General features: G+C 48.3%; 1 protein-coding gene across 11 annotated transcripts in view; it reads right to left on the reverse strand.

The window, feature by feature from the left end:
- Positions 1 to 9926, reverse strand: part of VRK3 (VRK serine/threonine kinase 3) — a 52870-nt gene extending 42944 nt beyond the window's left edge. For 7 of the 11 annotated variants that reach the window (XM_030941893.1, XM_030941891.1, XM_030941895.1 and 4 more), the window contains exons 1-2: positions 9628 to 9740; positions 4906 to 4968 (exon numbers count right to left, since the gene is read on the reverse strand). The gene's annotated coding sequence lies outside the window, so the exon portion shown is untranslated. Of the gene's footprint in view, positions 1 to 4905; positions 4969 to 9627 lie in introns of all 11 variants that reach the window. The other 4 variants (XM_010369529.2, XM_030941889.1, XM_010369528.2 and 1 more) reach the window with 3 other exon arrangements.
- Positions 9927 to 10107: the final 181 nt, after the last annotated feature.

Genomic DNA, 10107 nt, shown 5'->3' on the forward strand with positions numbered 1-10107 from the left:
TCTTCAACTATGTTTGTGATGTTCACTTTTTAAAACATGCAATGGGAACGGGAGTGACAGTCAATGTTCCCCAAATATCGATATGCTCCCCTATACTTCCCAGGCTCCCTGGCAGTGAGGCAGAGGCCACATGACTAATTCTGGCCAATGGGGTGTGAGTAGAGTCATCTCATGGCCGAGGTAGTTAGGAGTCAGAATACCTCCTCTGCTTCCCTCTCCACCTGCAGGGATGACCCTGGCTCCCAACCGACATAGCAACAAGATGAAGGAGGGCTGCCGGGTCCACACTGGAACCTCATGATCAACAAATACACTTCTGCTGTATTGAGCCAACAAGATTTCAGGGTTTATTTGTCATAGCAGCACAACCTACTCTATCCTGACTAATTTAGTAGAATGATGAGAGTTCACTAAATTACTCTCTATGCTTTGCATCTGAGCTAATTCCTGATACTTTTTAAAAGTCCAAATTACAAACTGAGCCTATGACAAATGAGGATATAGAAGAGTTTTAAGCCAGTTAAGTGAAGAAGGGAAATTAACAAGGATGAAGTACTACAGGCAGTTTGTGTTGCCCTTCATTATGGCAGTGCTGTTTGTAATGAGCACTAACACATAGCAGCAACAGGCTGGGTGCGGTGGCTCACACCTGTAATCCCAGGACTTTGGGAGGCCAATGCAGGCAGATCATCTGAGGTCAGGAGTTCAAGACCAACCTGACCAACAGGGAGAAACCCCATCTCTATTAAAAATACAAAATTAGACAGGCGTGGTGGTGCATGCTTGTAATCCCAGCTACTTGGGAGGCTGAGGCAGGAGAATCGCCTGAACCTGGGAGGCGGAGGTTGTGGTGAGCCGAGATCGTGCCATTGCACTCCAGCCTGGGCAACAAGAGTGAAACTCCACCTCAAAAAAACAAAAAACAAAAAAAAACAAACAAAAAAAACCCCGGAAACTATCGAAATAGAAGTTAATATAAACATGTGCTTGTGATTTAATTTCACTTTGAAACAGAATATTCTTTTCTAAATTTTTTTAGAGATGGGGTCTCACTCTGTCACCAAGTATGAGTGCAGCAGCATAATCATGGCTCACTGCAGCCTCAAATTCCTGGGCTCATGCAATCTTCCCAGGTAGCTGGAACTATAGGTGTGTGCCACCACAATTGACTAATTTTTTTTTGTTGTTGTTTTTTTTTTTTGATACAGAGTCTCGCTCTGTTGCCCAGGCTGGACTGCAGTGGGGTGATCTCAGCTTACTGCAAGCTCTGCCTCCCAGGTTCACGCCATTCTCCTGCCTCAGTCTCCTAAGTAGCTGGGACTACAGGCACCCACCACCAGGCCCAGCTAATTTTTTGTATTTTTAGTACAGACAGCGTTTCACCATGTTAGCCAGGATGGTCTCGATCTCCTGACCTTGTGATCTGCCCGTCTCGGCCTCCCAAAGTGCTGGGATTACAGGTGTGGGCCATCGCGCCCAGCCACAACTGACTAATTTTTAAATTTTTTTGTATAGAGACAGTGTCTCACTATGTTGCCCAGGCTGGTCTGGAACTCCTGGCCTCCAGCAACCCTCCTGCCTCAGCCTCCCAAAGTGCTGGGATTACAAGCATTGAGCTACCATCGTGGTTGCAAGAGACCATTCTGATCAAACCATTTTCCTTCATTCACTGTAAAGGCTGGCTTCTGTTGCAAATGCAAACAGTGGGGTCCTTAAAATCACAGGTTTGGCCCCAGGCTGCCAGATTTCAATCCCAGATCTGCTACATGCTGGGCAAGCTACTTAACCTCTCTGTGCCACAGTCCACCCCATTGTAAAACAGGGCATCTCCCAGCACCTATCTGATAGAATGGTTGATGAGGTCTAAATGAATACATTTATAAGAGGTGCTGAGAACAGGGCCTAGCCCACAGAAAGCCTTTTATGTAAGTGCTTGCTGTGACCATATCATGCCTTGTACCCAAGTTACTATATTCCAGTCATTAATATTTCTCTTCTTCCCCGATAGGAAGTTCTGAGTTTCTCAGGCCTGTCTATTTCCTGTAGGTATGAACTTCTGAAATTCTAGAGCTTGTCCTTAAAAACCATAGGCCATTCCATCAGCTGGTGAAATAAATCTCAGTCGCATGGGGAGAGAAGGGGTCCTGGATTCCTCTTCCTCAGGCTGCAGAAAAGCAGAACCACTCTGTGGCATGAATCTGCCCTTCTGTTTTTTCAAACAAAGGAGTCGTGTAAGACATCTGGACTGCAAAGGCTGTCGGTCAAGTATCTTTTACCCTCTAGAAAGCCAGTCATTCTGACTGGTTGTCTAACTTACTGATTTGTTGTCCTGCTAATAATATGTAAAAGAACATCTCTGACTTCTCAAAGGCATAAATACCAGTGAGCATTTTTGTTAAGGTAGAGGTCTTACTGCCTCTTCCCTCTCCCCCAGGCACACCTGGGTGTTTGACACTGGCGTCACAAGACCAAATTGCCTAGATGTACCCAATAAATATATATACCTACTATGTACCCCGGTAAATTAAAAATTAAAAAAAAAATTTTTTTTTTTGAGATGGAGTCTCTCTCTGCCACCCAGGCTGGAGAGCAGTTGTGCAATCTCGGCTTACTGCAAGCTCCGCCTCTCGGGTTCAAGCGATTCTCCTGCCTCAGTGTCCCGAACAGCTGGGATTACAGGCATGAGCCACCATGCCTGGCTAATTAAAGATATATATATTTTTTGGCCAGGTGCAGTGGCTTACGCCTGTAATCCCAGCACTTTAGGAGGCCCAGGTGGGTGGATCACAAGGTCAGGAGCTTGAGATCATCCTGGGTAACATGGTGAAACCCCCGTCTCTACTAAAATATACAAAAAATTAACCAGGCGTGGTGGCGGGTGCCTGTAGTCCCAGCTACTCGGGAGGCTGAGGCAGGAGAATGGCGTGAACCCAGGAAGCGGAGCTTGCAGTGAGCCGAGATTGCGCCACTGCACTCTAGCCTGGGCAACAGAGCGAGACTCTGTCTCAAAAAAAAAAAAATAAATAAATAAATATATATATATAGATAGATAGATAGATAGATATGTACACACACACATATTTTTATATATATATACTTTAAAAAAAAGAAAAAATAGCCAGTTATGGTGGCACATACCTGTAGTCCCAGATACTTGGGAGGCTGAGGTGAGAGGATGGCTTGTGCCCAAGAGCTCAAGGCTGCAGTGAGCCATGATTGCGCCATTGCACTCCACCCTGAGTGACAGGCTGTGTCAATATTTGGAGTGCAAATATATATTATATACATATTTATATACATATATTAAATAACATATTATATATAACATATTATATATATATATACATTAAACTGCATAGAGGCTGGTGCCTGGAGAGTTGTATTAGCGAGAAGTAATGTGTGATTGTGTGAAACCACTAAGATTTAGAAGTCGCTTGTTACTGAAGCCTCGCCAGCCAGACTCTACTATACTTCTTTTCTATTTCCTAGTAACGGGGTCCCACCCTGTCACTCAGGCTGGAGTGCAATGGCGTGATCGTGGCTCACTGCAGCCTTGAGTTCTTGGGCTCAAGCCATCCTCTCACCTCAGCCTCCCAAGTATCTGGGACTGCAGGCATGTGCCACCATGAATGGCTTTTTTTTTTTTTTGAGACGGAGTCTCGCTCTGTTGCCCAGGCTGGAGTGCAGTGGCCGGATCTCAGCTCCCTGCAAGCTCTGCCTCCCGGGTTTACGCCATTCTCCTGCCTCAGCCTCCCGAGTAGCTGGGACTACAGGCGCCCGCCACCTTGCCCGGCTAGTTTTTTTTTTTTTTGTATTTTTTAGTAGAGACGGTGTTTCACCGTGTTAGCCAGGATGGTCTTGATCTCCTGACCTCATGATCTGCCTGTCTCGGCCTCCCAAAGTGCTAGGATTACAGGGTTGAGTCACTGCACATGGCCTCTTTTTTTTTTTTTTTTTACTTTTTGTCGAGATGGTGTCTTGCTATGTTGCCCTGGTCTCAAACTCCTGAGCTCAATCTTTCTGCCTTGGCTTCCCAAAGTGCTAGGATTACAGGTGTGGGCCACTATGCCTAGATTTCTTATGTGAACAAAGGGTTTCTTTAGAAATCTGTGATAGTTTGTTTTATTTATTTATTTATTTTGAGACAGAGTTTCACTCTATTACCCAGGCTGGAGTGCAGTGGCACGATCTTGGCTCACTACAACCTCTGTCTCCCAGGTTCAAGAGATTTTCCTGTCAGTGTCCTGTGTGGCTGGGACTACAGGTGTGCCCTACCACACCCAGCTGATTTTTTTTTCTTTTTTGAGATGGAGTTTTGCTGTTGTCGCCCAGGCTGGACTGTAGCGACGTGGTCTCGGCTCACTACAACCTCTGCCTCCCAGGTTCAAGCGATTCTCCTGCCTTAGCATCCTGAGTAGCTGGGACTACAGGTAAGTGCCACCACACCCGGCTAATTTTTATATACAGGTACGCGCCACCACACCTAGCTAATTTTTATATACAGGTATGTGCCACCACACCCAGCTAATTTTTATATTTTTAGTACAGATGGGGTTTCACCATGTTGACCGGGATGGTCTGGAACTCCTGACCTCAAGTGATCCACCTGCCTCAGCCTCTCAAAGTGCTGGAATTATAGGCGTGAGCCTCCACACCTGGCAGAAATCTGTGATGGTTTTAAATGGCTTCATGTTACGTAGAATTTCCCCAGATGCTGGCTGCCCTCCGGGAAGGATGCCTCCAGGACGCAGCAAGTGCCTAAGCAGGCGAGCCCTGCCATACCCACCACAACTTTCCTTCTGGGAGTAAAGCTGGGCAGCAGCAACCCAGAGGAGACAAGCAGGAGCCAGCTGCTGGTGGGAAAAAGGAAAAAGGCCTTGAGAGGCTATGCCCAAGGGATAATACCTTTATGAGGTCACGGTCTGGCCCTTGGATTTACTGGGCTGGAAACTCCATTTTGACAGCGACCTGTAAGTGAACAAAAGTGGAGTGGCTGACTCATGCTTTCACATAGAAAGGGAAGATAATAGCTAATGTTTACTGAGCACTGGTGCCATGTCACCAGCATGTGCCAAATCCATTCGTTCGTTTATTCACTCATTCATTCACTCGATAATTATTCACCGAGTTTCCTGTTTATGCCAGTCACTGGGGAAATAGCAGCAAAGGAAACAACACAGCCCCTGCCTTCAGGATGCTCAAGTTCTGGTAGGGGAAGAGAAGCTAACAAACAAATGAGCAAGGAACCGCTGAACAGGTCAGATGGAGAAAGTGCTATGGAGGACAACAAAGTACCACAGAAGAAAACAGGATGCCACAGAGGTTGATGGGTCACTACTCACACAGGGTAGCCAAGGAGGGACTCACCCAGAGGGAGGCATCTGAGCTGAGACCCAAAGGAAACCAGGGAGCGAGTTGTCAATATCTGGGAAGGAGTCCTCCAGGCAGAGAGCTTTCTATGCATTACGGTATTTAGTCTATACAACAGCCCAGGACGCCGGTTCCAGAATTATCACTTCTTAGGAGAGTGGCACTCGTATTTTCCAAAGCAGGTCACAGCAATATTTCTGGTCTTGTGTGCTCTTTGGAACCTTGTAACCCCTCTTCCCAGGAGTCAGGGTCTCTGTTCCTCCCCCTTTGGATCTGGGCAGAGCTGTGACTGCTCCTATCAACAGAGGACTGGCAGCAGTAAGGCCATGAGACTTCCAAGTCTGGGTCATAAAAAACAACTTGCACCTGGCTGGCTCACTCAGGATGCTCACCCACGGAAGCCAGTTTCCATGGCATGAGGCAGCCTAAAGTAGCCCAGGCAGAGAAACCACTTGGAGAGGCTCAGGTGGAGAGGAACTGAGGCCCCCGGCCAACAGCCAGCATCAGCTGCTGGGTGAGTGGGCAAGTCCTCAGACCACTTAAATCCCAGCCTTCAAATCTTCCTGCTAAGGCACAGGCATTGGGGAGCAGAAACAGGCCACTCTGCTGTGCTCACTCTGAATTCCTGGCCCACAGGTTCCATGGGCACAAGAAATGGCGGTTCTACACCAGTGAAATGTGGGATAATTTGTTCTCTAGACACAGTAACCAGAACAGGGAGTCCCCTGCTGCACAGAGAGGTTAAGTCACTCACTTAAGACGGTTCTCATTTCATGACAGTTCAGTATGTGCAGATCACTGTGCTAAGTTCTTGGGAGGTATTATCTACAGAACCTTCCCAATCACCCTTTTCAAGGTAAGAATGATTTCCCCTTTGCGGAGATGAGAAGCAGAGGCTCAGGGAGAAAATGACTTGCCCAGGGCCACGTAGCTCTTCAGTGGCAAGCCAGACACATGATTTTGTTTACTCTTCCCCTCCATTCTATGAGGTAGGGATGATCATCCCATCTTTGAAACCTGCAAAATGATGCTCAAAGGGTGACAATTCTCCTTCCCCCAGACCTGACTCCAGTCACCTAGAAAACAGTGGGGACGCAGCTGGAATCCAGAACTTAAAAGCCCATGTTCTTAACCTGGTGCCAGTTTATACAATGAAAATGCAAAACCGGACTGGGATCTTGGGGCAGCAGGTCAGAACATTCTTGTAGATTTAAATCTGGAAGCTGATGCTAGGTGTAGAATCAGGGTAAGAGAGTCTTTTAACCATGTGCCATCCCCGGTTCTGACACCGTCACCAGCCTGGTCTAGGCCACCATCTTTCCCTTGTGCTACTATAGCAGCCTCCTAACTAGACTTCCGGCTTCTACACTTGTCCCTACATCGATTTTCAACCCAGTAGCTAGAGGGGTCCACTTAAAATCTAAATCAGATTTAGATTTTGCCCCTGTTCCTGCCCTGGCCCATATGGTGGGTCGGACACGGTGGCTCACGCATGTAATCATAGCACTTTGGGAGGCCAAGGTGGGCAGATCACGTGAGGTCAGGAGTTCCAGACCAGCCTGGACACCACGGTGAAACCCCGTCTCTACTAAAAACACATACACACACACATCAGCCAGGTGTGGTGACAGGTGCCTGTAATCCCAGTTACTTGGGAGGCTGAGGCATGAGAGTCGCCTGAACCCGGGAGGCAGAGGTTGCAGTGAGCCAAGGTCGCACTGCTGCACTCCAGCCTGGGCGACAGAGTGAGACTCAGTCTCATAAACAAACACATTTAAAAAAATGTAAGTCAGTCCCTGTCCCTCCTCTACTCAAAACCATATGGTGGATTTCATTTCAGACAGAATCAATGCCAAAATTCCTACCATGGCCCAGGAGCCCCTGTGTGATCTGCCACTTCCCTGCTCCCTCTCTGGCCTCTCCCACCATCTCCCCTTGCTCATGCCAAGTCAGCCACACTGACTTCGGTGTTTCTCCCCGATTGTGACAAGAACATTTCTTCCCCAAGACCTTTGCACCTGCTCTCCCATCTGCCTGGAACACTGTCCGCGCAAGAGTGCACACACGTCACTTCCTCATCACCTTCTTTAGCTCTCTGTTCAAATGTCACCTTCTCAGAGATCTTCTTGGACACGATTTTACTGTGTTTTTTCTTTTCTTTTTTTTGAGATGGAGTTTCGCTCTTTTGGCCCAGGCTGGAGTGCAATGGTGCGATCCTGGCTTACTGCAACCTCTGCCTCCTGGGTTCAAGTGATTCTCCTGCCTCAGCCTCCCATGTAGCTGGGATTACAGGTGCCACCACGCCTGGCTAATTTTGTATTTTTAGTAGAGATGGCGTTTCACCATGTTGGCCAGGCTGGCCTTGAACTCCTGACCTCAGGTGATCCCCCTGCCTCGGCCTCCCAAAGTCCTGGGATTACAGGCTCGAGCCACTGTGCCTGGCCCTGGACACAATTTTACTAATAGCATGTTTTATCCTCCTTACCTTGCTTTATTTTTCTTCACAGTGCTCGTCACCACCTGACATACTCTGAGTTACTAGAATGTAAGCTTCATAATGGCAGGGACTTTTCCCTGTCTGGTTTGCCATAGTATGTCCAGAGCCTCACCCAGGCCTGTCACAGAGCAAATGCTGGGTCTGTTTGCTGAGTGAATAAATCATTGTCTCCTTTGCAGAAGAAAACGTGCCAAGAAGGCAGGGGGGGTCCCCAGCTATGTCACACACATTCATCTTTCAGGCAAGTCTAGACATCTAGCCAGAGACTCAAAGCTCACGGCCAGAATTATCTAGCTGGATGGTCTTTAAAAAAGACCTGCCACTTAGAAACAGATCTGTATAGGGGTTAAGAGGATAAACTTGGGACATAATCTGCCTGGGTTTGGATCTTGCTTCTGCCATGTATTACATGATGGTGGGCAAAAAATATATATTATTTTTTTCCCTTTGGGACAGAGTTTTGCTATGTCACCGAGGTTGCAGTGCAGTGGCACAATCTCAGCTCACTTGCAACCTCCGCTTCCTGGATTCAAGCAATTCTCCCTGCCTCAGTCTCCTGAGTAGCTGGGATTACAGGTGCATGTCACCATGCCTGGCTAATTTTTTAATTTTTAGTAGAGACGGGGGTTTCACCATGTTGGCCAGGCTGGTCTCGAACTCCTGACCCCAGGTGATCCGCCCGCCTTGGTCTCCTAAAGTGCTGCGATTACAGGCAGGAGCCACCATGCCCAGTCAAATTTTTTGGATTTTAGAACCTATATTACAACACCGGCGAGATCCAGGGGCAACTCTCCATAAGCAAGTATATGATTTGCACAACAAAATCTTTAAAAATTCTAAATAGTCACACATCAGTTCAGAGTGGGTATTGCCAGCAAACAAGTTCAAAGCCAGGTGAGATTGGGCTACCAGGTAAGTTGCAAAACAAAGAAAAAGATCTTTCAGTTTTTACAACGTTTTGGATTTTAAAGTTATAGACAAAGGATTGCAGACCTGTAAATATTCTTTAACATTTCTTTTTTAGTGTCTGGCATCCCCAACCACCCTGAAAATGTGAATTAGCTGGGCAGGATTTTTGTTTTAGACACTGCTATAATAACGTGGGCTTGAGCAGTGCCTATTAGACTAGCACCGTTCAAGCCCCGGTTATAGTAGTGTAACATCGGTTGCACGGAGCCTTCCATATAGTAAACACTCAGTAAAAGTGGATGTGCTGAAGTCACCTATGCAATGGCCAGGTCAGGACTTGAAACCCCAAGACTCCAACCCTCAGGCCAGTCTTTATCTTAATTTATTTGACTTACTCAACAAATGTTTAGTGAACAGCTGCTATGTGTCAACTAAATAGCATAGTATAGTGTTCCTCCTAGAAACTTCAGGAGACAACACAGCAAAAAGGTCAAAGGTCAGACCCTACCCCAGCGCAGGTGGGCGATTGCCTAGGCGACAGAGACTCCCTTCGGCCGCATCCTCCATAGAAACCATGACAGATGCCAAGTTTGACAGCGGAGGAGCTGTCAAACTTCCCACAACTTCCGCCCATCTCCGCCTTAGCCATGCCCAACACGGAGCCAAAGGTGGCTTCGGAAGCTGAAGAGGAAGCCAGTAAACCACGCTACCGGGAGCCGCTCTCATTCCGAACCCCGACCGCAGGGGCGCCTGCCTCCCACAAAGGGCCGTGCTGACGTCACGGACACCCCAGCCGAGCTGCGGCTAGGGGGTCGGGGGACGTACGGCCATTCCGCCTCGCTTCCCCTCACCTCTTTACTTAGGGACGGGGTTGGGATTCTAGGCTTCTGCAGCCTGACCCTCGGATCCTCCGCAGTTACCGGGACTCACCTTCTCGGTTGCCCCGCGAAAACTTCCGCTGGGCGGAGAGCGCTGCGCGCGCATCCTCAGTCTGTGGCGTCCGCGCAGGCGCCGCGGACTTCCCGACAGCCCCTGGGCTTCGCCTACCTGGGAACTCCGTTTCCCAGAGGCCTCCGCGGCAGGCCCGCCCTCTGATTCCAGACGGAATGCGGAATATTCCGTCATTGCTCATCCCCCTCCCCTCCGTTCTAGCCTCTTTGGAAGGCCTTCTGGTTCTACTGCGCATGTGTCAGTGTGAAACCAATCGGAATACACCGTGAGGCATCGCTCCGCCAATCAGAGGTCACATTACCACTTCTCCCGCCTCAACTCCGCCCCTTACTTCCGCGCGTTTTCTCAGAAACCCCGTCTCAACGCGTTTCCATGGCAAC

The sequence above is a fragment of the Rhinopithecus roxellana genome, chromosome 12 (assembly GCF_007565055.1).
Source record: "Rhinopithecus roxellana isolate Shanxi Qingling chromosome 12, ASM756505v1, whole genome shotgun sequence".
Lineage (NCBI taxonomy): Eukaryota > Metazoa > Chordata > Mammalia > Primates > Cercopithecidae > Rhinopithecus > Rhinopithecus roxellana.